The sequence below is a fragment of the Orycteropus afer genome, unplaced genomic scaffold, assembly GCF_000298275.1.
Source record: "Orycteropus afer afer isolate SDZICR_OR568_19922 unplaced genomic scaffold, OryAfe1.0 scaffold00028, whole genome shotgun sequence".
NCBI lineage: Eukaryota > Metazoa > Chordata > Mammalia > Tubulidentata > Orycteropodidae > Orycteropus > Orycteropus afer.
The window spans coordinates 9,820,749-9,846,799 of NW_006921615.1; the positions used below are offsets into that span (position 1 = coordinate 9,820,749).

General features: G+C 39.7%; 1 protein-coding gene and 1 non-coding gene across 2 annotated transcripts in view; one reads left to right on the forward strand and one right to left on the reverse strand.

Annotated features, from left to right (window-relative positions):
- Positions 1 to 26,051, reverse strand: part of CELF2 (CUGBP Elav-like family member 2) — a 446,151-nt gene that overhangs the window by 234,840 nt on the left and 185,260 nt on the right. The window lies entirely within an intron of this gene.
- On the forward strand, positions 4,429 to 4,554 carry LOC122149513. The gene has a single exon (XR_006163170.1). It is a non-coding gene; the product is annotated as a U6atac minor spliceosomal RNA (small nuclear RNA).

Here is a 26,051-nt window from a genome sequence, read left to right on the forward strand (position 1 = left end):
AAGAAAGAAAGAAATCAGATGTCAAACTGCACTGGGCAAATCTGCTGCAAAAGACCTCTTTAAAATGTTAAAGAGCAAAGATGTCACTTTGAAGACTAAGATGCACCTAACCAAGTCATGTTATTTTCGATCGCCTCATATGCATGCAAAAGCTGGACAATGAGTAAGGAAGACCAAAGAAAAGTCATTGCCTCTGAATGTGGTATAAGGGAAGAATACTGAAAATACCACGGACTGTCAGATGAACAAAGAAATCTGTCTTGGAAGAAGTGCAGGTGGAATCCTCCTTAGAAGTGAGGAAGGCCAGACTTTGTCTCACCTACTTTGGTCATGTGGTCAGAAGGGACCAGTCCCTGAAAAAGGATATCATGGTGCTTGTTGATATAGTGGGTCATAAAGTAGAGGGTAAGCAAAACAGGGAAAGACCCATAATGAGATGGGCTGACACAGTGGCTGCAACAATGGGCTCAAAGCATAGCAAGGATTAGGAGGATGGTGCAGGACCAGGCAGTGCTTCGTTCTGTTGTATATAAGTTCACTGTGAGTTGGAGCCAACTTGATCGCACCTAACAACAACAAATGACAATAAGCTTATCCAGTTTTCACTAACTAAAGTTGAAATTCATAAACCATTTTATTTCATAAGGAGCTCCTTTTAGCAAAATAGCAAGGAGAGGCCAGGAAAATGACATCAATGATTGAAGAACTCAACAGCAATTTACTGGAGTGGTAGGCAGGTAGGTCTAGGTTCTTGTCTTGCTCAGCATTAACTGTGGGGTTGCAGGCAAAATTACATAGTCACTCAGGGCTTCAGTTTCCTAACTTCTAAAACAAAGAAGCTAAAATACTTCCCATCTAGCTCTTAATATTCTATGATTATGGTTTGGACTCTGATGGTAACTCATGAAAAAGATAATTTAGAGACTATGAGCTGGTACCTGAAACCTTGGTGTGGCTCCTTCTCTCTGCCCAATTTAATGCTCTAGGCACACAGGTGACTAAGGCTGTGGGGCTTGAGAGTTGACAAAGTGTCACCTACACAGTGGAGAGCAGCCTGATGGCTCACACTGAGCCAGTGAGTGGCTGGTGACTTGCAGTGGCCGTCAGAACATCACCTCTCTCAATCTGTGTCAATGCTCTTCCTCTATCTGAACTGCAGTCCCCTCATTTCAGTCAGTTGAAAAACCACTCTTGCAAAAGGCTCAGGAATCATTTTTTTTAATATCACTTGTACGTAAATAACAGCACACGAAGAAACAAGCTTTGTTTGGTTATCACTGGAAATTGTTCAAGACTCAGATGTACAAGGCAAAGGCAGAAAGAACCTGGTGATGGGCCTGGTGGCTTCTGGCAAGCAACAGGATGGGCATGAAATCCACTGATATTAACACACTGTTCATTTTGTTGTTGCTTATTATTGAAGGACAGAATTCCCTTCTCAATAGACTCACGATGTAGCACCTGGCGTGCACTGCACCCTGTAGGACACCTCAGAAACTGAGACACAGCCCCACCCTCAGGATTTCCACCATCTACTCTAAACACCACAGCCTCTCCAATTTAGGTAGATGAATCAGTTTTCACCCAACTTCAAGCTCCAGGAATTGCATTTTCCTTTTAAAATATACAAGTTCAGGGTTACTATGAAGAAAATTTCCCTCTTTCATGATCACCTTTTCTACTAAGTTGACAGAGCTATATTCTTAATTTGAGTGGGATCCTAAATTGCTGGGTCATTTTAGTAATCATACCAAAACTCTCTGGATATCACTTTTTCTCATCAATATCCTATATTTACCTAAAAGGTCCTATTATAGTTTATCAAATGTATAGCAAAAGTTTTTGGAGTCACAATCACACCAATTACAGAATATCACCCAAAATCTCTGAGGCAAGACACCCACAGATCAACCACAAAACTCTCATGTAAGATTAATTGGAGCGAATAACATCCTAAGTATATGAGCGAGGCAATGTCCTTCTCCAAATAGTCAAATTGTAAATAAATTACTTTAAGTTTCCCTGGTTGCTCAATGGTTAAAGTACTTGGCTGTTAATTGAAAGATTGTCAGTTTGAACCCACCAGTGGCTCTGCAGGAGAAAGATGAGGCAGTCTGCTTCTGTAAAGATTTACAGCCTTGGAAACTCCACAGGGAGTTCTACTCTGTCCTACAGGGTTGTTATGAGTCAGAAGCAACTCAACAGCAGTGGGTTGGTTTGTTTGTTTGTTTTTTAAGCTTTTCTGAAGAAAAGGTTCAATGTTACTGTATGCATACATACATATAAATATGTTCATCTCAATGCTTTGAAATTTTTGAAAAAAAGTAATTTATTAAGAATATCTAGGGCATAATTTTCATTCACAAATGACTAGGTTAAAACATACTTGTGACAGCTACTGTGCTGAATTATTGAAGTTCATGTTGGATTTCATTTAGTTGGGGGTCCAACAGCCAGGTGTACCAGGGTAAAATACAACCAATAGCTTGTAGGGAACTGTTGCTGCAGAAAAGGTCACAGAACACAGGCATGTGGACTCACCAAGTAAAAGGGAGACCTTATTACCTTATCTCAACTTGACTGGTAGTAAAAAGCAGAAAGCTAGAAAAACTCCCACAAAGAAGTAAATTTGGAGCCATCCAGGGAGTACCTGATGACTGAACACACAAGCACCCTTGCTGAGAAGGCAGGAAGGCATTTGCTATAGATAGTCCCTGCCCAGGGAACTCATTTCATCCAGTGATTTATCAGAAATAGCTTAGTGGACTTCAGGGCAGAGCAGAATGCATTTGCACAGGGAGAAGTTTTTCAGATGAACTTTTAGAAATGGCAACAGGGAAATAATAATCATACAGAAGATTTATATAGAGCTTCACATTTTCAAAGTGCTTCAGGAGCTCACATTAATTAATCCTCTGCCCCACTGTGGAGGTTAGTATTACTGTCCTGTGGTGCAATGGATGGCTTTTATATGGCCTTTCTCGCCATGGTCTTCCAACTCCCACCAAATGACTGGGTGGGACTGTGCAAATGAAGTGCTTGGGGCCCACAAAGAGGATTGGATAGCTTGCTAATTATGCAAATAAGGTGCATGGAACCCTGTGGGGATGGGACCATGCAAATAAGGGGTACAGAACCCTAATGAGGGAATTGGTAGGTTTTGCTAGCCCTCTAAGTTTAAAAGAAAACAAATTCCAGAGCAAAAGGGATCTCACTTTAAGTAAGAAAGAACAACTTTTGGATCCAGGATTGCTGTGCTGAGACCTCCTAGACCCAGGAGGCAGAGAGAGAAAACTGTAACACTGGAAACAGCAAGACTCAGTGGCAGAGAAATGGTGGCAGCAGAACCAGGAGACCAGCAGGAGATGGTGTGGTAAGTTTCCCAGCCCACAGAGAAAGAAAGAGTACCTTTGGGCAGGAGGCTTTCTGGTGTAGTGGGTGCTTCCAAACGCTTGACTGAGCTAGTTTTGCCAATCCACAGAATGAGAGAGCTGAGCACTTTTGGGAAGGAAGCTAGCTGGTGGAGTGGGATATATCTGGGCACTTGTCAGTGAGGGTAGGTTCACCTACCCACGAAGCTAGACAGCTGAGCACCTTTGGGCCAAGGCTTACTGGCAGAGTGGGATACCTCTGGGCACATACTGGTGGACCTAAAGAGCTTTCTAACACTTGCACAAGCAGAGCAGAGGCTGGGCCAGCCCAAGAGGCTTGAGGAGTTAAGGGGCTGAAGGCTGAGAAGCCAAGGAGATCTAGGGAGAGGCCTGCCTGTGGGTATGGCCAAGAAGCTGTCCTGACCAAAGAACTGTATCCTGAGTTGTTCCTTATTCTGAGTTGTACCCTATTACTTCCCCAATAAATAAGTACAGTCTGTGAGTTCTGTGTGGTTACTGCAATCAATAATTGAACCCAGGAGGGAAGTAGAGAGTGCTGTGGGATGGATGGCTGGTGACAGAATTGGTTAAAAAAAAAAAAATCATACAAATCGGTTTTGGACTGTTGATGCCGATGGTGATTCTCTATGCTCCCCATGAAGTTAGAGAGGCCAGCTGCCTCTGCCATGCCAGTTTTACATGTTCCCACTTGACAGATAAGGAAATAGAATGGATGAAGTGGATGGCTTGCCTCTAGGAGAACCAGTTAGAAACAGATCTAGAATGTCCTCCTGGTTGGATTTACCTGCTGACTCCTAAAAGCTGGAGAATTTGCCTGTTTTCTGTGGGTTGGTGATTGTGAATGGCTGTTTTGGATGACTGAGACTAGGCTAGCCCACATCAAGCAACTGAAAAATGTATCATTATGAAATAAAGACAAATGTGGGGGAAAACTCAATACCAGCTCACAAGTCCCAGACGGAATACTGATTTTACCAAGATTGTCTCTTGTATTCCTATTCTAACAGCAGCTATGAAAATAAGAAATGGACACTGAGTGTTGTATGAAAGGCAGGAGGTTAGCACTCCCCTTGACAAGGATGGAAAGGGCCCTTGGGCCTTACAACATGCATATGGTTAAAGCATTGCCACCTATTTTGTGGCCATCTAATCACAAAACAAATCTGTTCTGGAAGAAGTGCAGCCAGAATGCTCCTTGCAAGCAAGAATGGGCATACTTTATCTCACCTACTTTGGTCATGTTGTCCGAAGGGACCATTCCCTGGAGAAGGATATCATGCTAGGTAAAGTGGAGGGTCAGTGAAAAAAGGGGAAGACGCCCAATGAGATGGATTGACACAGTCACTGCAACAATAGGCTCAGGTGTAGCAAGGATTGTGAGGCTGGTGCATGATCAGGCAGTGTTTCATTCTGTTGTACACAGGGTTGCTATGAGTCGGAGCTGACTCGATAGCACCTAACAACAAAAACAACAATCATGGTTTTTAACTTCTTAGCAACAAATAAGCACCTTTAGGGAGTGGGTCGCTGGGCCTGTGTGCTGGGGAGCATGTTTGAGGGGGCCATCAAGCTCAATTAGTACAACATGGTATACAAAAATATTGTTTTACATATTACTTCAGTGAGTTGTCACTGGGATCTTAAAAGCTTGTGAGTGGCCATCTAAGTGGCAACTACTGGTGTCTCCTTGACTAGAACAAAGAAGAGTGAAGAAAATCAAAGACCCACGGAAACAGTTAGTCTAAAGGACTAATGGACCATGTGAATCTCAGTCTGTATGAACCTCAAACCAGAAGAATTAGATGGTGCCTGGCTACCAATGTCAACCACTGGGGAAGGGATAAAGATTGGAGATCCTGTATAGACTAGGAAAAAAATGTGGAACAAAATTCAATATCATAAAAAAGACCAGGCTTACTCATCTAACAGAGACTGGTCAAACCCCAGAAACTATGGACCTGAGTCACTCTCTGGGCCTGGAATTAAACTCACTCCCACGGCTTAACTCTCAGCTAAACAAGAGATAGGCCTACCAGGTGAACACCTTCACCAGGGAGATAGACTCCTTAGAACAATCAACCATGGGAGATTGGAAGGGCAGCATCTACACAGGGAGAAAGGTAGGGAGGCAAGAATGCATAGGCAAGGACGCAGGAAAAAGGTAACTGAAGGGAGGAAGTGGAAAGTGAGATGCTACAGGGAAAGTAACCAGTGTCACAAAATAAAATGTGTATAAACTGTTGAATGTAAAACATATCTACTTTGTACAATTTCACCCAAATCATAATAAAAAGTTAAAAAGAAAAGAAACATGTATACAAAGAGCAAACACCGCAGACGCAATGGCTGGTTCCCAGTAGGTCTAGATTTTAGTAGCTGTGCTTCTCAAGGCCAGTAACTTCCACTTTCACCATTGTTTAAAATATTTTTGCCAGAACTTATTTATTTAAGAGTCGTCCCAGCATAGTGCCAACAGTTAACACAGTCAGGTCCTAACTAAAAGGTTTGAGGTTCGAGTCCACCCAGAAATGCCTACGAAGACAGACCTGGTGATCTGCTTCTGAAAAAGCAGCCACTGAAAACACTATGGAGCACAGTTCTGCCCTGACACACCTGGAATTTTCATGAATTGGAGTCAACACAATGGCAAATGGTTTAGTTTATTGTTTCTGTTGTTGGGTGCTGTCATTCAATTATGACTCACAGCAACCACACGTTACAGAGTAGAACTGACCCATACAGTTTTCTTGGCTATAAACTTTATGGAAGCAGATCACCAGGTCTTTTCACCTGTGGGGCTGCTGGTGAGTTTGGCTGAGTTAGTGGCTGAGCGTTTAACCATTGCACCACCCGGGCTCTTTGTTCTGGTTTGCTTTTGGTTATTTATGCAAGAGAAAGCTATCAGGGCATGGTCACTACACTCTCCACTCGCTGAAGAAACACCACCTGGTGAAAGCAATGATTCACCTGTCTTTGTGGAATTTCAAGCTTGCTTGAGGTTTATTTTCTCACACAGTCCCTTTCTTTCCTAGGTATTCTTATACAGTTATTGAGTATCTGCTTTATGTCAGGCATAGTGTTAAGTTTGTAGGACAGACAGCTAGAAAATATGTATTTTATGTCCTCTAGCTGATCATAGTCAATTAGAAGAGACAGACACATACACCTTATAAAACCAAAATACAACACAATAAGGCCTATAATAGAGCAATAGATGAGGGCAATCAGTAAGCCAGAAATGAGTGACTAATGCACCAAAGGAGATTTGGCATTCAGCACCCTAAACCACATTTCATTTCCATGGTTAAATTTTTAAAATGGATCTGAAAGCATCAGAGTCAAACGATAACAAATGACACCATTTCATTTAGCTGGCAATAATATTTAAGAAAGGGAAGAGGAGGAGGCAGTGGTGATGGTGGTTGTGGCTCTAACAAGGATGCTGGGACTTTAGGGAAAGCAATCAGTAGCACTTCCCTCTTCTACCGAACACACTTTTGAGATATAGGAGACGGCCAGCCATACTGGCGAAGAACCACAGGGATGGAAATCACGTAATCTACTGGCCCTAGCATAAGGGGATAGTCTAGGCCCTTGGCCTGTGCTTGCAATGTCAGATATTGGTGAACTAGTGTGCAAAGCTCTTCTATCTACACTCTTCACTCTCTCTGTACTTAATCGTCTGTAGTAGTTATTCCTGTCATTCTTTACTGTTGTTGTCAGGTGCTGTCAAGTAAAGTTTCAGCCTAAAGCAAGCTCTTGTGACAGAGTAGAATTGCCCCATATTGTTCTTTTTGTTTTGTTTTGTTTTTTAATCTGTAATATTTATGGGGACAGATCACCAAGTCTTTCTTCTAGAGAGCTACTGGGTGGGTTCGAACTGCCAACCTTTTGTTTAACAGCCCAGTAGTTAACCATTGTGCTAGCAGGGCTTCATTCACTACCAGTCATATGAAAATAGCTTTACTGGTCTTGATCATTCAACTCTAATCTGGTCTTATACATTGATAGCCGACAGAATGCTCTAGTTACCACCTCAAATTCAGCCCATCTGAAAATAATCTCTTCCTATCTTCTTTTTCTCCAATTAGGTTTTATGTTCCACTTCCTTGTTTTTCTTACTTGCTCAAACTTTTCTCCCAACAATCAGGGACGATGTCCTCTGTGTAACAGGCACAGATTTATCCTTTATTTTGACCTCTCCCCTTCTTTGATCATTGAACCTATAGAAACACCAAAGAACAGAACTCCCAATCAAGTACATTAATAAATATAAATATTTATAAAGTGACTTGGGCCATTTTGACATTATTTAAGGTTCTAGGGATGTAATAATTGCAAAAATGGAGGGGGGGACAGCCTTTATAGATCTTATATGCTAGTTGAGGCAATGCAATAAACAAGCAAATCTTATAGTATATTAGAGAGAGCTGCAATGGAGAAAAACAAAGCAGGGCAGGGAGACAAGGAGCTTTGGGTGCAGGGCTGCAATTTTAAATAATATGGCCAGAAAGGCTCATTTGGAAGGTAAACACAGTTCCTTAAACTCAGTATCAATATATCTCCAATACTTATTTTCTGAGTGAATATTTAATACAAGAAGTCCTAAAAGTTGTAAAAACTAAATCATACATTATGTAAATGGTCACCAGTATTAAAAAGAACCATTTTATCCCATCTAGTACAGTTCTGGCAAAGAATACTGAAAACACCATGGAGTTGCAGAACAAATAATTCTGTCCTGAAAGAAGGAAAGCTGGAATGCTTCTTGGAAGAGAGAATGGCCAGACTTTGTCTCACCTACTTTGGTCATGTTGTCAGAAGGGACCATTTCCTGGAGAAGGATATCATGCTTGGTAAAGTGGAGGGTCAACACAAAAGAGGAAGACCCTCAACAAGATGGATTGACACAGTGGCTACAACAATGAGCTCAGGTTTAGCAAGGATGGTGAGGATGGCACAGGACCAGGCAGTGTTTCATTCTGTTGTACATAGGGTTGCAATGAATTGAAGCCGACTCAGTGGTAGCTAACAACAACACGTACAGTTCTATAAAATCTGAAAGTCACATAAAAAACAAAACAAACAAACAAACAAAAAAAACTCACTGCTGTTGAGTTGGATCCGACTCATAGCGACCCCTCCTTAAGTTTCTGAGGCAGTATCACTATGGAAGTAGATTGCCCAACCTTTCTCCTGAGGAGTGGCTGGTGGATTTGAACCACCAGCCTTCTGGTTAGTGGTCAAATGCTTTAGGCATTATGCCACCAGAGCTCCCAAGAGTCACATACGCATTATCAGTTAGTTACTGAGATATGCCTGTTTTAATCTCTAAATGCCCACTGCATCCACTAGTCTTCTTATAGCCACTATCTTAATTTTGGTTATCATCTTTTTGTGCCCAAGTTATTCTAAAACTGTTCAGTAGGCTTTCCTGCTTTGGACTAGAGTACAAAGACTTCAGTGACCTTTGTGCTTGTATGGCATTCAGAACTCTATCTACTTTTCTGTTAAATATTGATTATCTGTCCATTCATTATTCATTTTTTCATTTATCAGTGACAAAATTTAATCCCAGGCTTTTGGCTTTTGGCCTCCCTTTCTCTGTCATTAGATGATGTGCAATCAAGAAATACAACTTAAATTGAATGCCAGTCTAAGGAAGGCAGCCAGTAGTAAGAAGTTTGATAGAAATGTTTTGGAGATTAGTAATAGCATCGTATCCTTCCACTGATCTGGAAAATCAAAAGTTGACACTCAATGGGAAGGATTTACGTCATATTAATGACAGTAGTTTAGATCACAAAACAGATCCATTTGTGAAGACAGACATTTATTTCTGCAGGCTAACCATTTATCAGGTTCTAGTGTATTTGGTTCCAGTGTATTTCTTTTTACAGGTAGAAAAACCCCAGCAAACTAAACCCACTGCAATCAAGTCGATTCTGACTCAAGATGCTGTAGGACAAAATAGAACTGCCCCATAGGGTTTCCAAGGTTGTAACCTCTGCGGAAGCAGACTGCCACATCTTTCTCTGTGGAGCAGCTGGTGGATTCGAACTGCCCACCTCTTAGCAGCTGAGCACTTAACCATTGCACCACCAGGGCTCCAATTTTTTCCTGTTGATACCTTTAAACTCATGTTTGTGAAATGCCAGCCAAAAAATTAAAGGGAAAATGACCTCAGAGCAGCCAACACAGATGTCACAAAGATCCCACCCTAATGTTTGTGTCTAATAATCTTTGGAAAGCTCCCCAGGAAGTTCCTCAGAGATTTCCTGTTCTATATTGGATTTTCACAGTCTTGGTCATCTGCATTTCAAACCCAGAGAAGCAAAAAAGAGAAAGGGTTTAGAGTGGGTGGGATCACAGAGTGACAGCTGACAGACATGAAATCTTAAGAGCCTAGCAGTTAAAAGCCATTTTGAAGGTGGAGTCAACATATATTCTCCAGTCATTCCCAAGGACAGCAGTGCAGAAGAATAATTAATTTGTACAACGTCCATCTCATCTCATCTAAAGGGTCACATTATGCTCAATAAATTCTGTGGAATAAGGCAAGGAAATATAAAATTCATTTTAAGAAGCTTTCCATCAAAATGAGATGATGAAGAGAACTGGTACCATAAAGAATGTAATTTCCACTACTGCAAACTTAGCTGATCAGACTGACTCATCTGCTCTTGGTTCTAGGGAACTGAGATTTTACTTTCTCAATCTAACACTACAGCAGGTTATCAAAATTCAGAACTTATGTACCATCTAGTTTGTTGTCAACAAATGCACCAATTGATTTGCCCAGACTCTTCAATGTTTTGGGGTTAATTTTCACTATAAGGATTCTACTCTAAGTGCTTGGCTGTTAACCAAAAGGTCAGTGGTTTGAACCCACCAGCTGCTCTGCAGGAGAAAGATGAGACAGTCTGCTTTCAAAAAGATTATAGCCTTGGAAGCCCTATGGGGCAGTTCTACTCTCTCCTATGGGGTTATTACAAGTCAGAATTGACTCAAGGGCAATGGTTTAGGTTTTTTCGTTTGGGTAATTATTCTTGTCATTGTTTGGCTGTGGGCAGTGAGGGAAATAGGTGGGGAATATGAGGAGGGATGAGTTTGTTCCCTTTGGGGAGTTTGTTTTTTCAAAGAAAATAATGCTTCGCTGATAGAGAAGATAAAGTTTAATTCTTTCTCTTCAAGATATCATACAAGATAACATGTAAGGTTTAAAAACTGGACATAAAAGGCCTCAAATAAAGCAGTGATAACTTTAAAGGGATTCATCATGAATTCTCTACACTCTTTCTGCCTAGACATAAGAAAAGGCAATGAAATGTTCTATAGCGATTATACTAAATTCCTAGATAGCAGTCCTAGATATTTGCCTCTTTTATCGTCTGCTTAAAGACATTTGCAAAAGTGAAACACAGAAAAGAATACCATCAAGTTTGTATAATTACTGAAAGAAGCCATTCAGAATTCTATGCATATGGTATTGTGAATGTTTCCTTATGCTACAAACATGCTAGTTTGTCATGCCACAAAACCATGTATCAAAAGGAAAGTCTGCATGACATTCTACTTTGCTAGTTTTTAAATCTCTAAATTACAGTCTTAAGATGAAATCAATTTCAAATACCACATTTTGATTCAGAAATCTATAGGCCCATTCTCTTGTTCAGCATGTCATCAATTCCATTTAGCACCTTAAATCACCCATTACAATAGGCTTTGACATTTAATTTGCTCATTTCTTAAATAATTTTTTTCAAAACACCATCAGATCTAACTCCCTAAACAAATAAGAATAAAAATAGGATTATGTGCTAAATTATAATGGCTGTTATTCTAAGAGGCTGAATATCATTATATCAAAATTCCCCATAGCTGATTTTTTTTAAAGCTATTTCTTCACTTTTTGACACTACATCTGGCACAATGAATACAGATGATCATTTGTTTATATATCTGTCTAACTGCCTTTCCCAAACACAGCCAGATGGAGGCTTTCAGAATCAAATTAATTTCAGATTAATCCACTCTGGACCTACTTCAGTTTCATGACTCTTGGCTTTGAGGCACCAACCAAATTGATGTGAAGTCATGAACTTAAAAGAGCAGAGGTTCTTCAATAGCAAAGGGAAAAAGCAATCATGTAAGTCTGTGGTTGATCCCCTATCCCAAAAAAGAAATCCTTTCAGGCACCTAAGCTGCCAGGTCAAGGAATGATCAACATTTCACAGTGTCAAAAATCACACAGAAAGAATTTCCTCTTGGATCCAAATAGGATCACGGTTAGTTTTACATCCAATATTCATAATGCCTTAGGATGATGCCAGCAAAAATTAGAGATCTAATTACTAACATCAGAACTAAAGATGTGATAGTACCCTTGCCATATAAGCAGAGTCAGGTATGATGTGAGACGCGAGAGAGTTAATTCTTAACATCCAAAGTGCATATTCTCTATCTGTGGCTGTAGCTACTGAAGGATGTAACTAGGTTTCGCAGGCTGTCAATCTTGGTGGATGCCTTTATTATCGTACTTGTTTCAATTGCAATTTGGGTTTCCATGGAGACACAACAGTCAGCTCTAGAAAATTATAAGATAAATGTCAGGCGGTGATAACGGTGTTAATGAAGCTTCAGTGACAAGCAGCTCTGTGCTTCAAATAATAAGCTTATTTCTATTTGCATATGTATAACTTGTCAGAAAAACTGGAAGAGAATATTAAAAATTAAATATCTATTTTAGAAAATAGAGAGAGGAGAGAGACCCCATGTAGACTGGCTTAAATTTGGTGGGTCAACCTGAATCAGAGATAAAAAAGAAAAAGAGAGAGAGAGACTACTAAATTTAACCTCTGGCTTCTTGAGAAAATTAGGCACTGGTCATCGCTCTAAAAGATGCTTTAGCTGACACCCAGGAATGCCTTACTCTCTCTTACCCAGAAACAGACAGCATTTTTTCTTATCATGTGATTAAGGTAATCTGCTTCTGTTTCTGGAAGCTAGCAGCTCAACTCACCATGGCATAACAGATTAAGAGCTTCAGAAAAAGAAATGCTATGTCCACTCTCATGGTAAACAGATTGATGCAACTGAAGACTTCCTTTTATTCTCTAGGTTGCTGGTATACTGGATCACCAGAATCCAGAATCCAGAACCACCACAGTCTATTCGATAGCTAAACATGTACCAGTAAAATTTTATCAGGAGGCACTGGCAAATTAGAGGAACTGGCAACTGGATTTCTGTCTGATGCATTCTGAATACACAGATTGAGACTATGGAATTGTGAACTATATACACCACAATTCAAGGTGAGACTCTACAAAAAGAAAGTGAAGGAAAAATAAATTTCCTAAGGTGACTTAGGAATGGAACAAAAGTTTTATGTTTTGTTCAAGAACATCCTTGTTGTCTTGAGCTGTCAAGTTGATTCTGACTCATGGGGGTGTAAGGACCCTGAAAAGTTACCACTGAACAAAAGTTAAAGGGGCAATAATCATGCAAATCAAGGATCCTGAAAATTTAAAGGAGTGATAATCCTACAAATCAAAGTCTTTTAGGAAAAAAAAAAAAACCAAAAAACCACCTGTACATATTAATTTCTCCTACGTAGTTACAGTTATTTGGTCCTGCCATCATGTCCATTATTATTTAATTGCTGTGAATGAAAATAAAAAAGTCCACTATATGTTTTCCTTCATTTACTGAACAATTGCTTATTGAGTATTGACTAAGCTCTGGAGTCTCTGGGGGTACAAACAGTTTACAGAAATGGAGGCTAACCAAAATGTTGGAGGTTTGAGTCCACGCAGAGGCACATTAGAAGAAAAGCCTGATGATCTATTCCTGAATAATCAACCACTGAAGACATCATGGAACAGTTTAACTCTGACATACATGGTGTTGCCACGAATCAAAACTGACTTGATGGCAACTGGTTTACTCTGTGCCAGGCACGATGTTTGGAACACGGCAATGAATAAGACATAGCTACTGCTCTTAAGGGGAAGGGAGACTGGGCAATCTAGATTTACCACCTCAGAAACCTAAAGGGGGTTACTATAAGTTGGAATCGACTCAATGGCAGTGAGTTTATGTCACATTGAGTAGTAGCCTATACAACCTGGTATTTAAGGTCTTAAACAAGGTTTCATAATATTCTTTTCTTTTTGTCCAAAGTTTGGTCCCTTTCGAAGTCACTACATGACTGTGCTTTTCTGGGGTAAGACAATTCTTTCAGCAATGACTCTAGATTAGGAATTGCTGGCTGCTTAAGTGCTTCCCAGACCTACTCGTTTTCTCTTTTGGCTTCTTTTCCTCAACTTCACTCTTTAGGAAGAAAATTAATGGTCAAATCCAAAGTCTAGGATATAACTAGGCCAAAGTACTAAAGTAGGAATGTTCAGTGTAGCTGTGGAAGAGGTTATAAGTTCTTGTTTCCTCATGATGTGCCTCTTTGCCTCTCTGGAATATTCTCCTATAACTCCATATGGCTGGTGTAGAATGTTCTGAGGCTTAGGAGAATAACTGTCCCATTCTTGCAAGATCTACAATTGACTAAGGTGAGATCCAGGGGAAAGTGAGAAAAGAATGAATGGCATAAGCAGATGCTCTAGGTGTTAAGTCTATACTACTCTTCCTAAGAGAACCCTTTCCTATATTCTTCCTTCTTGACTCACGTCACAATGATAGTATAAAGAATCAGGGATTCAAGTTAGGGCTTTGCACAGGAGAAAGAACCGCAGGCCTCCTTTTCGTTAGGTCTTAGCCCATTTGGTAAAAGGATCTCTGACTTCCCTGCAGTCAAACTGGTTCTCCAGAGCCAGAGAGGTTCCATACTATAGTCTATGGATATATGTAGCATTCATTCTGTACACACCACTGGTTCATTGGCAGCGGCGGTAAGCCTGACAGAAGATTTCAAAGTTTGGAATCCCACTCACTTCACTGCACAGTGGTTAAGCATTTGGCAGCTAACTGCAAGGTTAGCAGTTCAAACCCACCAATAGCTCTGCAGGAGAAAGATGTGGCAATCTGATTCCGTAAAGACTACAGCTTTGGAAACTCTATGGGTCAGTTCTACTCTGTCATGTGAAGTTGCTCTGAGTCAGAAATGACTCATCAGCAATGGATATGACTTTTTGGGTATCTGACTACTGCCTTGAGCCTTACCTCCAGTTCAGAATAAGACAAAACAAATCAACAATAACAACAAAAAACTATCAACAACACAACAAAAAAACCATTATATTGTCTCTTCTTTTTATGCTCCCTGGTCTCTTCCTGTTACTGCACCCATGGTAAAGATACGGTAGGAAAAACAATTCAAGCACCCACAGGACCCAAGACACTAGGAGTATGATTCTTTAATAGGGCCAATGTGGTAATCTGAATCTAAGGACTGCACAGGAAAAGTCATGAGATTTAAATTTAATAACTCAATTACTGGGTGAGGAAACAACTACAGTCATGAAAATAAAGAGATAATCAACCACATGCCTCTGTCACACACAATCCCAATCAATTAAATGAATAGCCTCATGCTTTTAGGAACTTATTATTATTATTATTATTTAATATTCTTCATTTACTTTTGCTCCTGTTAAAATTTTTTCATGATCTCTTCTCATTCTTGTAGGTGTGTTTTTACTGTGGACAGTCCTGGGGAGTCAGATATTGATATAGAAAAGTCACCTGCAATTATTATTGTTGGTTATTTTTAAATTATTGAAATAATTACCATTATTTTTAATAACACCACCACCAAGCATATTATTATAGTTCTTCAATTTTAAAATGACAGTTCTAAACTGGGGCACACAAAATTACAATCATAATTTTCTTGAATTGACAGTATTTGCTAAATAGACTCCTTGAAGAGAAGGGAGTTATACACATGGGAAATAAACAGGAGATTATAATTTAAGTGTAGCACATTTTAGCAGTGAGTTCAAAAGTGAAAACTGGGGGAAAAATATTTTTTAAAAAATTGCTCATTTTTTTTGTTTTCTTTTTGCTGTTGTCTTAATTTTGAGTTGTTGTTATGTTGTTGTTATGTGCCGTCGAGTCAAACCTGACTCATAGCAACCCCTCCTTGGGTTTCTGAGGGAATATCACTACAGAAGTAGGATTGCCCAACCTTCCTTCCGAGGAGTGGCTGGTGGGTTTGAACCGCAGCCATCTGGTTACCAGGCAAGTGTCTTAGCCACTATGCTACCAGAGCTCCCCTTAATTTTGAGAGATGTGCCTATATGAGAGTGGCTCAAAGTTTGCTGATCTGAAAGCAAGGGATGGGTGATAACCACTACTAGTGTGCAAGGCCCTACACTTTAAAAGATGTTATAAGTATCTTTTAGATTTTAGGTTCCCCTGTTTAATTTTATAGACAATGTTGTAGAGGCAATCAAATCAAATCACATCAAATCAACTGAAGAAGAATTCTCCTCTTCGTGGAGTCATTAAAATACCTCTATGAGAAAAGCCTTCCCAAAACAATGTGGCATAAACAGTAAATTCCTCTAGGGCTTGGAATGATAAGATTTATGTTTACATAACAATGAACACACTAGTTAAGCTGGAAATAAGGTCACAGAGTTAGTAACTATGCCCAATCGATAACAATTATAAATCATAAAAAGTGAGATATCTGTGGTATTGTCATCAGCTCATCACAGTTACTTTGATAATTAAATCTCTATTATTTCTATAGGACTGATTGAGGCAAAGCAAAACTATGTCAAAAGATTTATGTCTTATGTTAGTGAAAACAACAACGAAACAGAAACATTACCCATGTTGAAACGTGAGAACTCATCAAGGACAGGATGATACTTAAATATTAAAAATAACAACCCAAATCACTACGAAAATGATTCTAATTCCCCTCTGAGGGCCATATGGTATCAATTTTGAAAACCACATTTTCCCTGGGAAATTCGCCTGGGTGAGGTTTCTTGTGTCCATAGTATTATGAACATATTTAGCAACAGAAAGGCATTAGGATTTTTGGAAACTAGCTGACAAGAGAATATACCTGAATGAATAAATACCTTAGGGCAGAGTATATGTGCATCAAGGGAGAATTCAAGATGAGGAGGTAACTTCTTAATTATCTACCTATAACTACACATGTACTTTGAGATCAGCTTGTTTTAGAGGCTTCCACACAGCGGTTGCACTAGCAACCTAAAGAATCGTGATCTCATGGACCACTTGGCAACGTTCCATCTCAGCACGTTGGGAACATGACGAGCCAGAGAAGATTTAGAAATAATAGGAATTCCAGATGTGTCCTGAAGCCACGCTCAGCAAGTGCAAACCCTCTGTGTTTATTTCAGACATTGCTTCTGGAAATCTTGCCTCCAAGGAAAGCTGGGCAATCTACTTCCATAGTGATATCGCCTTGGAAACCCAAGGAGGGGTCGCTCTGAGTCGAATCCAACTCCTTGGTTTCTGGTTTCCGCCAAAGGGCTTATATTTATGTGTGTTGTGCTTACAGAAAGGTTTTGTCCATTGGCAACTTTCACCTGGATGACATAATAAAGTTAACGATCTGTGGGTTCAGTTGTACAGGAAAATAAAATCATATCAGCTGATGAAGGTAGGGGATGTCTTTAATATGCATATTAATAATTTAGGTGTGGGTGGCAGGGATTGGACATACATCAATAGAAGGATACTCTTACAAATGAGTTACTCATGATAAATGGGTTCTGGCTATGAGGCAGTTCACCTGTGAACCTAAAATGATGAGATTTACAGAGGCAATTTTTAATTCACTAACTGGCCATTATTGACAGGCTATTTTAAAGCCTACCAGAGTCCCTTAAAGCAAGCTTGATGCAATTATTTGTGTGAAGGAGAGGGGAAAAAAAAAAAAAAAAGCCTACTAACAGTCTAGGGTTGTTCCGTTTGTGTTTTGCTTTGTTTTTTAAGACAATCAATTGGTAACAAGGGAATCTAGCTTGGTTGGATCAAGGGAGAAACTGCTCCCCTCCCCCTGCTTAATTAACAAAAACATTCAAATCTCTGACAGAGAATAATAGTGAAATAAATTATGGAACCACTTATGTATGAAGCCATACATTATTAAAACTACTTTAAATGGGTTCTTAATCTAAATAAAGATGGTCATTTTAGGAAGTCAAGCATCTCAAGAATTAGAAAGGACACAATGTTATTCTGGCCCAGGATATAAAAGGTGTGTCATTTTGTCAGCCAGCCAGCCAGCCAGCCAAAGTATCAACTGCCCTTGACGTTTATTAAAATTCATATATCTCTCTACCTCTGGATGAGTCTCAGCTTCAATTATTTACAGCCCTATATTTCTGTTGGTTAAAGATAGGAGAAAGAAGCATATTGGGCAAAATTCACTATTTACACTTGTCTATTCTAGACAGTCAGCAAAAGCAATTCCTTCCAGTTCCTTCTGTGTAAATGAATGTAAGGACTACCTTAGGCAGAATCTGAGCAATGTACAGTGCATGATGGTTCTTTGTTGCTAAAAACATCTATTTTCGTATGATTCTAACACCTTTTTGCTCTATTAACTTTAATACAAGGGATCTTAAAGTACACATTTAAGGAAAAAAAAATAGAAGCCTCTTCTTCATTAAAGAAGTCCTCACCACACAAGTTCACTTTCACTACTACTTAACTTACAAAAATAAGTAAGAACTTATTTTGGGGTGTCTCTGATGGTGCTAAAGTCTAGCATTCCTTTAACATAAAACTTACTTTAACCTATTATGTGTGTGTATAAGAGCCCTGGTGGTGCAGTGGTTACATGCTCAGCTGCTAACCAAAAAGTCGGCCAGTGGTTCAAACCCACCAGCCATTCTGTGGGAGAAAGATGTGGCAGTCTGCTTCTGTAAAGATTTATAGCCTTGGGAACCCTAATTGGCAGTCTACTCTCTCCTAGAGGATTGCAATGAGTCTAAATCAACTCAACGACAAGTTTGTGTATACTATTTCACTGACACCATCAGGCCAACCAATCCTCTTTCCAGCACTATGGCCAACGCTCCTGCTGAGGAGGAAGGAAACCACACCAGTGTGTAAACCTGGGCAGAGCTCTGCTTGGCAGTTTCACAGATCTGTGGTCAGGTGTTCATAAACATGAATTTTCAAATGATACAGTAGCTTCAAATCTCCATTCTCTGCCATGGAGATAATTATACTCGGAACACTTTTCTAATACGATCCATAAAGAGTGACTATATATGTTTCTATAACTTACTCTCTATATTCAAGACAAGAGAACTCCACTGCTTCCCATATATTGCCATGTAATTATGATACACTGAACCTGATCATTTTAACAAGCTTACACTACTTAACAAAGGCATCCTGGTTTATATGCATGGAAGCCACACTGAAAAATGCTTATGGGGACAGGCTTTGCACAAGCATTTTATTTTTTAATGACTATAGAAGCTCTCGGGGCTCATCATATTACAAGAACAAAAAAGGAGGGAAGGAGTATTGGTTTTTAATTACTTCCTCCTCTGAGTCTAACAACTTAAAGCAAAAGTTCTTTAAACATTAAGAAACAAAGTAAAGTGAATTTTTTTTACTTGTCTACCAGTTTTTGCTAGCTTCACTACTGCAGGCCTTACGATGATTATTCACTGAGAGCACAAAACCAAAGCAAATGAAAAATTGAGATTCCTCTCCCTAAAGTATCATCATTCAAAAAACAAAAGCCTGAAAATCTCAGGTAGTAGTTTTTCTTGAATCCACTATCCCCTTTTAATTCCTAGTGCATCTTTGTATTAATGCTTTGTGCCTGAGCAGAAAGCTTGGTATATCTAAGGGATGACTGATGGATGGATAGATGGAAGTATTAATACATAATACATAGGCAAGATAAGATAAAGTGTAGATGAATAAATAGTCCCTTAGTTAGGGTACCGATCTAAATTCTAATGACTTCTATAATAAAACCTGCGAAAGCCAGAACCTATGTAAGGTGGAATCCCACCCGAGAAGGAAAACCTAAATATTTTCCACTAAGAGAGAGTAAAAGAAAAGTGATGAGACAGCACCCTGTAAAAGGCAGAAAACTTTCGAGACACAGAAAAACAAGGAAGTTCCTTCAACTTCTGGCTCTCACTTGTTTCACTGTAATAATTTTTATTAAGGCACTATGCAATCTGAATATTAATTTGAATAACTATGTTTACCAAATCAGCTACATCCTCTTCTTTCATAGAAATATATTCATTCTGTTCTAGTTCTGTCATCACATGCTATGTCCTTGGACTGGATGCTGCTTTATTTTTCACCTAAGATATATCTGGGAGATCAAGTAAAGATAACATCATGTGGATAAACCCAAGTAGGAATGTGACTACTGGTTGTCAATGGAAGATGAGCTATGTAATTACAGGGAAAGTCAAGGTGGCTCTAGCCTCAGAAGGAAAGAATCCTGGAAAGACCTCTTAGATGCTAAGAAAGATTCCTTTATGTCAAAATTTGGATAGCAATAATCCACAGATAGAGCATGTGAGCATGTTGCCACCAGGGTATGATGGAATGTGGTTTAGTGATCCAATAATCCTCTTCTCATATCCACTTTATGTCTAATTTCCTTCAACAATCTAAGGATAAGTTGGTAGACACACAGACCACACACGGAATAATAAAAAAGGGAAAAGAGAAAATAAATAGTGTCTCTTGGTTGTTGTTGTTGTTGTTCTTATGTGCCGTTGAGTCAGCCCCGACTCATAGCGACCCCTCCTTGGGTTTCCGAGGCAGTATCACTACGGAAGTAGGATTGCCCAACCGTCTCTTGGTTAGATGCAATCAAAACGTTTCCTCTCTTTATTATGAAAGTTTGATAGTTCAGTCCCCAAACTAGCTGAATGGGAAAGAGAGAGAGTTTTCATGTTAGGCAGACAGAGTTCAAATCCAAGCTCTGCAACTTTCTTGTTATGTAATCCTGGGCAAGTTAGTCAGAGTCTCACATCCTTCAGTTTTAGAGTGGACATAATGAGGCCTATCTCTGGGTTGTTACAAAGATTAAATGAGGTATTTTAAATATCTGATAGCACTTGGAAAGAGCATAGGTAGTCTCAAAATGTCTGGTTTTAAGCAGAATAATATCAGAATAGTTTTTACAAAATGCACAGATCAGCAAGGAATGATTGTTTCTCATACAAGGTAAACAACAGCATATAAAAAGCATATTTAAAATGAAAGCTACATGGCCTACCATAATCCCAAGCACCCAGAATGCTAATAATTATTAGCATTTATTTATTTAGCAATTAGCAATTATCATTAGCAATTATTATTTATTTAGCTTAACTAATATTGATAATATGCTAAAAGAAAAATAAATAAATAAACAGCTTCTTAAATACTACAGAGAAGCCTGACTAGGCTTTACAAACTATTTAGTTGACTTTTGCTTGTTCCACATCCAGGTTGAGGACAGTTTACTGTTTATAATCTTCTCTGCAGTCACACTGAGCATCCACCCATAGCTCACTTCCTCTCTCTACTTCCTGCCTTCAGCACCACTCTCTTTCAGTAGCTGATTTGAGAATATAGATTTCCCTGTGCAATTCCACCCTTTAGTATCTGCACCCCACCAATTGGTTCTGTGTGAACAATTTTACCTGATTCCCATATTAAATGTAATCACTCACCAAGCAAGCACATTTTCAAATGTAGGAGTCCTACATGCAACCTGCTATTATTTGCTTGGTCAGCACAACACATATTTCAGAGACGCTTATGAGTCCCGATGCCTCCACAAACCTATCTGAAGTGCAGCCAGCTCTCTCAATGATACATAAAAGTATCTCTGCCACACAGATGTCTGAGACTCATTTATAGAGCAATTACAAAACTTAAGCAACAGCAATGTTTTACATTTGTTCTGTTTTGTATTTTTAGCCCTGGCTTTTTCCTTTCATGGATTATGGTGAATACAACATTTGCTTCCAGAATGTGGGATTTGCCGGGATCATAAAGGAAACTGCATAACAAGCAGATTACCTTTGGCTATGGCATTATAGGAATGTAGACAGTTACGCTAAGTGGTTGGTTTTAGTCAAATTCAAATTCTATTAAGCTGCCTTGCTTTCAACACAGAAATAAATAAGGGAGTCTTAGTGCAGTTCCCCCTCTCCACCCGTCAATCAGCATATCCCTGTGAGGGCTTCACTGGTGGAAGTGTCCTTCTCCTGCTTCAAGGAAATACATTCCTATTTTTCTGTAAACTTGTTCCTGAAGTTTCTTTCCTTCATCTAACATTTTGTAACCTGCTTCCTCAATATCCAGCCAGTAATTATGCAAATGAGTCTGGGGGAGCAAAATTAAACAAGCACTATTATTCTAACTTAGAGTGCTACTTGGGTGGGACAAATAAATGGTTAAGGACTTGGCTAACCAAAAGGTTAGTGGTTCAAACTCATCAGAGGTGCCTTGGAAGAAAGATCTGGCAGACTGCTTCTGAAAAACCCTATGGTGCACAGTTCTATTCTACAACACTCAGAATTGCTGGCACCTGGTTATTCTTCTCCTGGAAACTGCATAACTGTCCATTTATAGAACCAGATATTCAACATTTTATATGTAGCACTGTGGTTTCTCCTAAACAGATGATATTTCTTCTGCTTTTATGTCCCACAGCCAAAACTATTAACACAACAACAAACTACAATTTCTGTATTTTGTCTAATTACCCAATGACATAAACCATTAGGAACATGAGGGGCAGGTTTTTTTTTTTTTTTTTGGTCTTCCGTATTCTCACAGGCCTGCTGCTTTTCTGACCTTGCCATAAATTAGCAAGATACTGAGTTGCAAATGCAGAGATGCGAATGTCTTTCAAAGGCAATTACAGTGAAAACTTGTTCCGACATTATGAAATGTGGCATTTTCACTAGATAATATCCAGATTAAACACACCAACCAGAGGCTCAGGGAGTGAATCTGAAAATGAAAAGAAAATGTAACATTCAGCAAAGCAACTGCAGAAATGCTGCAAGTCATTTTCTCAGCCTATACTGTGATGCCATTCCTATATGGCAGGCAGTGCTGTGAATATATTATTTAACAACTGCCTCCTTCAAGTTTGTGCATTTCATTTAATAGTTTCTCTTCTTTGAGGATTAAGATAAAGAAGTTTTACCACTCTGAATTTCTTGAAAGTCAGAAATAGCCTTTGAAGGGAAATACATTTTAATAAAAGATGACAATAAACGCAAAGCTATACCTAGAGACGTCCTAACGTAAAGACATGTGCAGTAGAGCATTGAAAAGGTTAATGCAAGGCCTCAACTAAGATTGGTGTCTTTCGTACAGATTTTGAAATGGAGAATAAACAGCATGAAATATTGTAGGGCATGTTGACCTGTGTGGGACGGAAGTAATCACCATGAGGCATGCAAGAGATTAGAAATAAGGAAAAGAGAGGGGTAAAGAAAAAAATGATGATATGCACTTTGGAAAACTGCCAACTAATTCTTCGGGGGTAAAAATCATTCAAAACACAGATATCCTGAATGTTGACAAAGGTCAGAAGACAGTAATGGCAAGAAATATGTGGGTAATGGGAAGCAAGCCAGACTGACACACGCAATGTGAAGTGAAAGGAAAAGCAAGTACTGAAATTTTGAGTTGTAGTGGGAGAGACCCTAGGGCGTGAAAAGTGCTCTGAAAGGTTTGCAGATTTTCAATTTATCAGAATAATGATTATTAAAGAAGAACAAAAGAGCGACCCCTCCTTTGGTTTCCAAGGTGGTATCATTACAGAAGTAGACTGCCCAATCATCCTTCTGAGGAGTGGCTGGTGGGTTTGAACTGCCAGCCTTCTGGTTAGCAGTCAAATGCCTTAGGCTCTATGCCACCAGAGCGCCCTTTACTTGAACCGGATTGTGAAAAGGCGAGACAAGGAGACCACTAGGAATGAGTGAGCTAAGAAAAATATCTTTAACATCTCAAATACTGAAGGGGTGTAGAAAAAGAGTGATAAGAACACAAACGAGAAAGGATGAGGTATGAGAAGGGCAGTCTCCCGAGGGAAAAGGGCACCCTTGCTGCACTGTAATCTCTTCTTAAGTGACCTGACATTTCACCAGTCCATTCAGTGCATACTGAGTTATTTTTTCCAAATTATACACAGATATCCATTGCTTAACCTTCACGATATGTTCTGTGATACAGGATGCTATGTGATTTGGGCATTGTACGAACACCATATTAAAACCTTATGGGAACCCACCTCCAGTTGTCCTCCTACCTGCTGCTGCACGACTGCTGCCACTGCTTGAGCTGCTGCTTGAGGCTGGAGGAACTGATGGCAGCAGTAATAGCACAGCAAGAGGAAGCAGGCACGGAGGATGCAGAGCACGTGCTGCCCTACCCACAGTTCTGCCTGCCCACCAGGCAGAGCCCAGAACCCACACCCAGGGCCATCTGCCTGTATTCCACTGGTGGTCCAATGCTGCAAAAATCTGGCTTTGGGTCTTTAAAACCATTACACAAACAAACAACACAAAAACCCATTGCTTTACCACCAATTCCAACTCATAGCAACCCTAGAGGACAGAGTAGAACTGCCTTAGAGGATTTCCAAGAATGCAAATCTTTACAGAAGCAGACTGCCACATCTTTCTTCCACAGAGTGGGTGGTGGGTTCAAACTGCCAATCTTTTGGATAGCAGCTGAGAACTTAACCACTGTGCCACCAAACTCCAAACTCACGGCAACTCCCATTGGGTTTCCAAGGTGGTAAATCTTTACAGAAGTAGGTTGCCCAGTCTTCCTTCTGCAGAGCCGCTAGTGTGTTTGAACTGCCAACCTTCTGGTGAGCAGTCAAATGCCTTAGGCACTGCACTACCAGAGCTCCTTACTGTACCACCTGTGCTCCTTAAAGTAAGTTTTATTTTGGAATGGATGAACCAAATATGGGATAGTCTTTAGAAAGAAACAAAAACCAGTTGTAATGAAGTCATTCTAACTCATGGTGACCCAATGTGCATCAGAGTAGACTGTGCTCTGTAAGATTTTCAGTGGCTCATTTTTTGGAAGTAGATCACCAGGCCTTTCTTCCAAGGAGTTTAATTAGTGCACCATCTGGACTCCTTTAAAACAATTCAGGGGAAATAAACAAAAGGAGAGCTGATTTCTCAAAAAAAAAAAAAAAAGGGACTATGGACATATATGCAGTCAGACATTGTCCAAACAGACTTTTAGTGACATATACTTTTATTTCTAAACTCCTATAGTCATCACAAGGAGCTCTGGTAGCATAGTGGCTAAAGCACTTGACTGCTAACCAGAAGGCTGGCGGTTCAAACCCACCAGCCAGTCCTCGGAAGGAAGGTTGGGCAATCCTACTTCCGTAGTGATACTGCCTCGGAAACCCAAGGAGGGGTCGCTATGAGTCGGGGCCGACTCGACGGCACATAACAACAACAACAACAACAACATAGTCATCACACAGCACTCAGCTGTTAAACAAAATATTGGTGGTTAGAACATACTAGCCACTCTGTGGAAGAAAGATGTGGCAGTCTGCATCCGTAAAATTTACAGCCTATGCTATGAGCTCTGGTGGCGTAGTGCCTAAGGCATTTGACTGCTAACCAGAAAGCTGGCTGTTCAAACCTACCAGCCCATCCTCAGAAGGAAGACTGGGCAATCTACTTCCACAGAGACACTGTCTCAGAAACCCAAGGAGGGGTTGCTAACTTCAGGACAGCCTACACATTTTCAATCTTCAAACTTCATTCGAGTTCTTCACCACTGAATCCAACTGATTTCCAGTTATTTCCCTACCTCCTCTATAAGAACCCACAGGCATAAACTTTTACACCCTGTTCTCCACCTGTGTGCATTTCTTCATCCACTTTACCCTAGAATTAGTTTTCGACTCCATCTGGGAACAAATTACCATTTAAGATATAGAGAGTGATCACTTCTCATCTGAACTCATCACAAAGTTCATTTATGTAAGTCATCCGATGAGTAGTCATATTTATATAATGTCACATACTGTCATTTTATATACCAAAAACCAAAACCAAACTCACTGCCATGGAGTTGGATCTGACTCACAACGACCCCTCCATGGGTTTCCGACGCGGTATCACTATGGAAGTAGATTGCCCAACCTTCCTTCTGAAGAGTGGCTGGTGGGTTTGAATCTCCAGCCTTCTGGTTAGCCGTCAAATGCCTTAGGCACTACTCCACCAGAGGACAGTGTGGGGTAGTGGAAAGATTCCAGGCCTAGGAGTCTAAAGACCTTAGTTGGAGTTGCAGCTCCATTACTTTATATAAATAGGGTTATAGAATCTGGCTTAATATGGGCTATAATTGTTTCATTAATAAAATGTAAACTGTAATAATGTGATACATCACAGTTGTTTTGAAGATCAAAAGAAAAACTGTATGTGAAATTAATCTGAAAACTATTAAAACACTATATACTGTACATTGTTTTTATCTTTCTTCCTAACTAGACTCTAAATGTCTTGAGGGTAAGAACCATGTCTAATAGTTCTTTGAATTCTCAACTTCATCTATCAAGGCATGTCACAGGCAACAGGAACTAAATAAATATGCAATGATTGATTATTTTGCACTTCAAAGTCAATAGCAAAGGGCCTGAGGAACCAGGGCCTGTTGCTTTTGTAT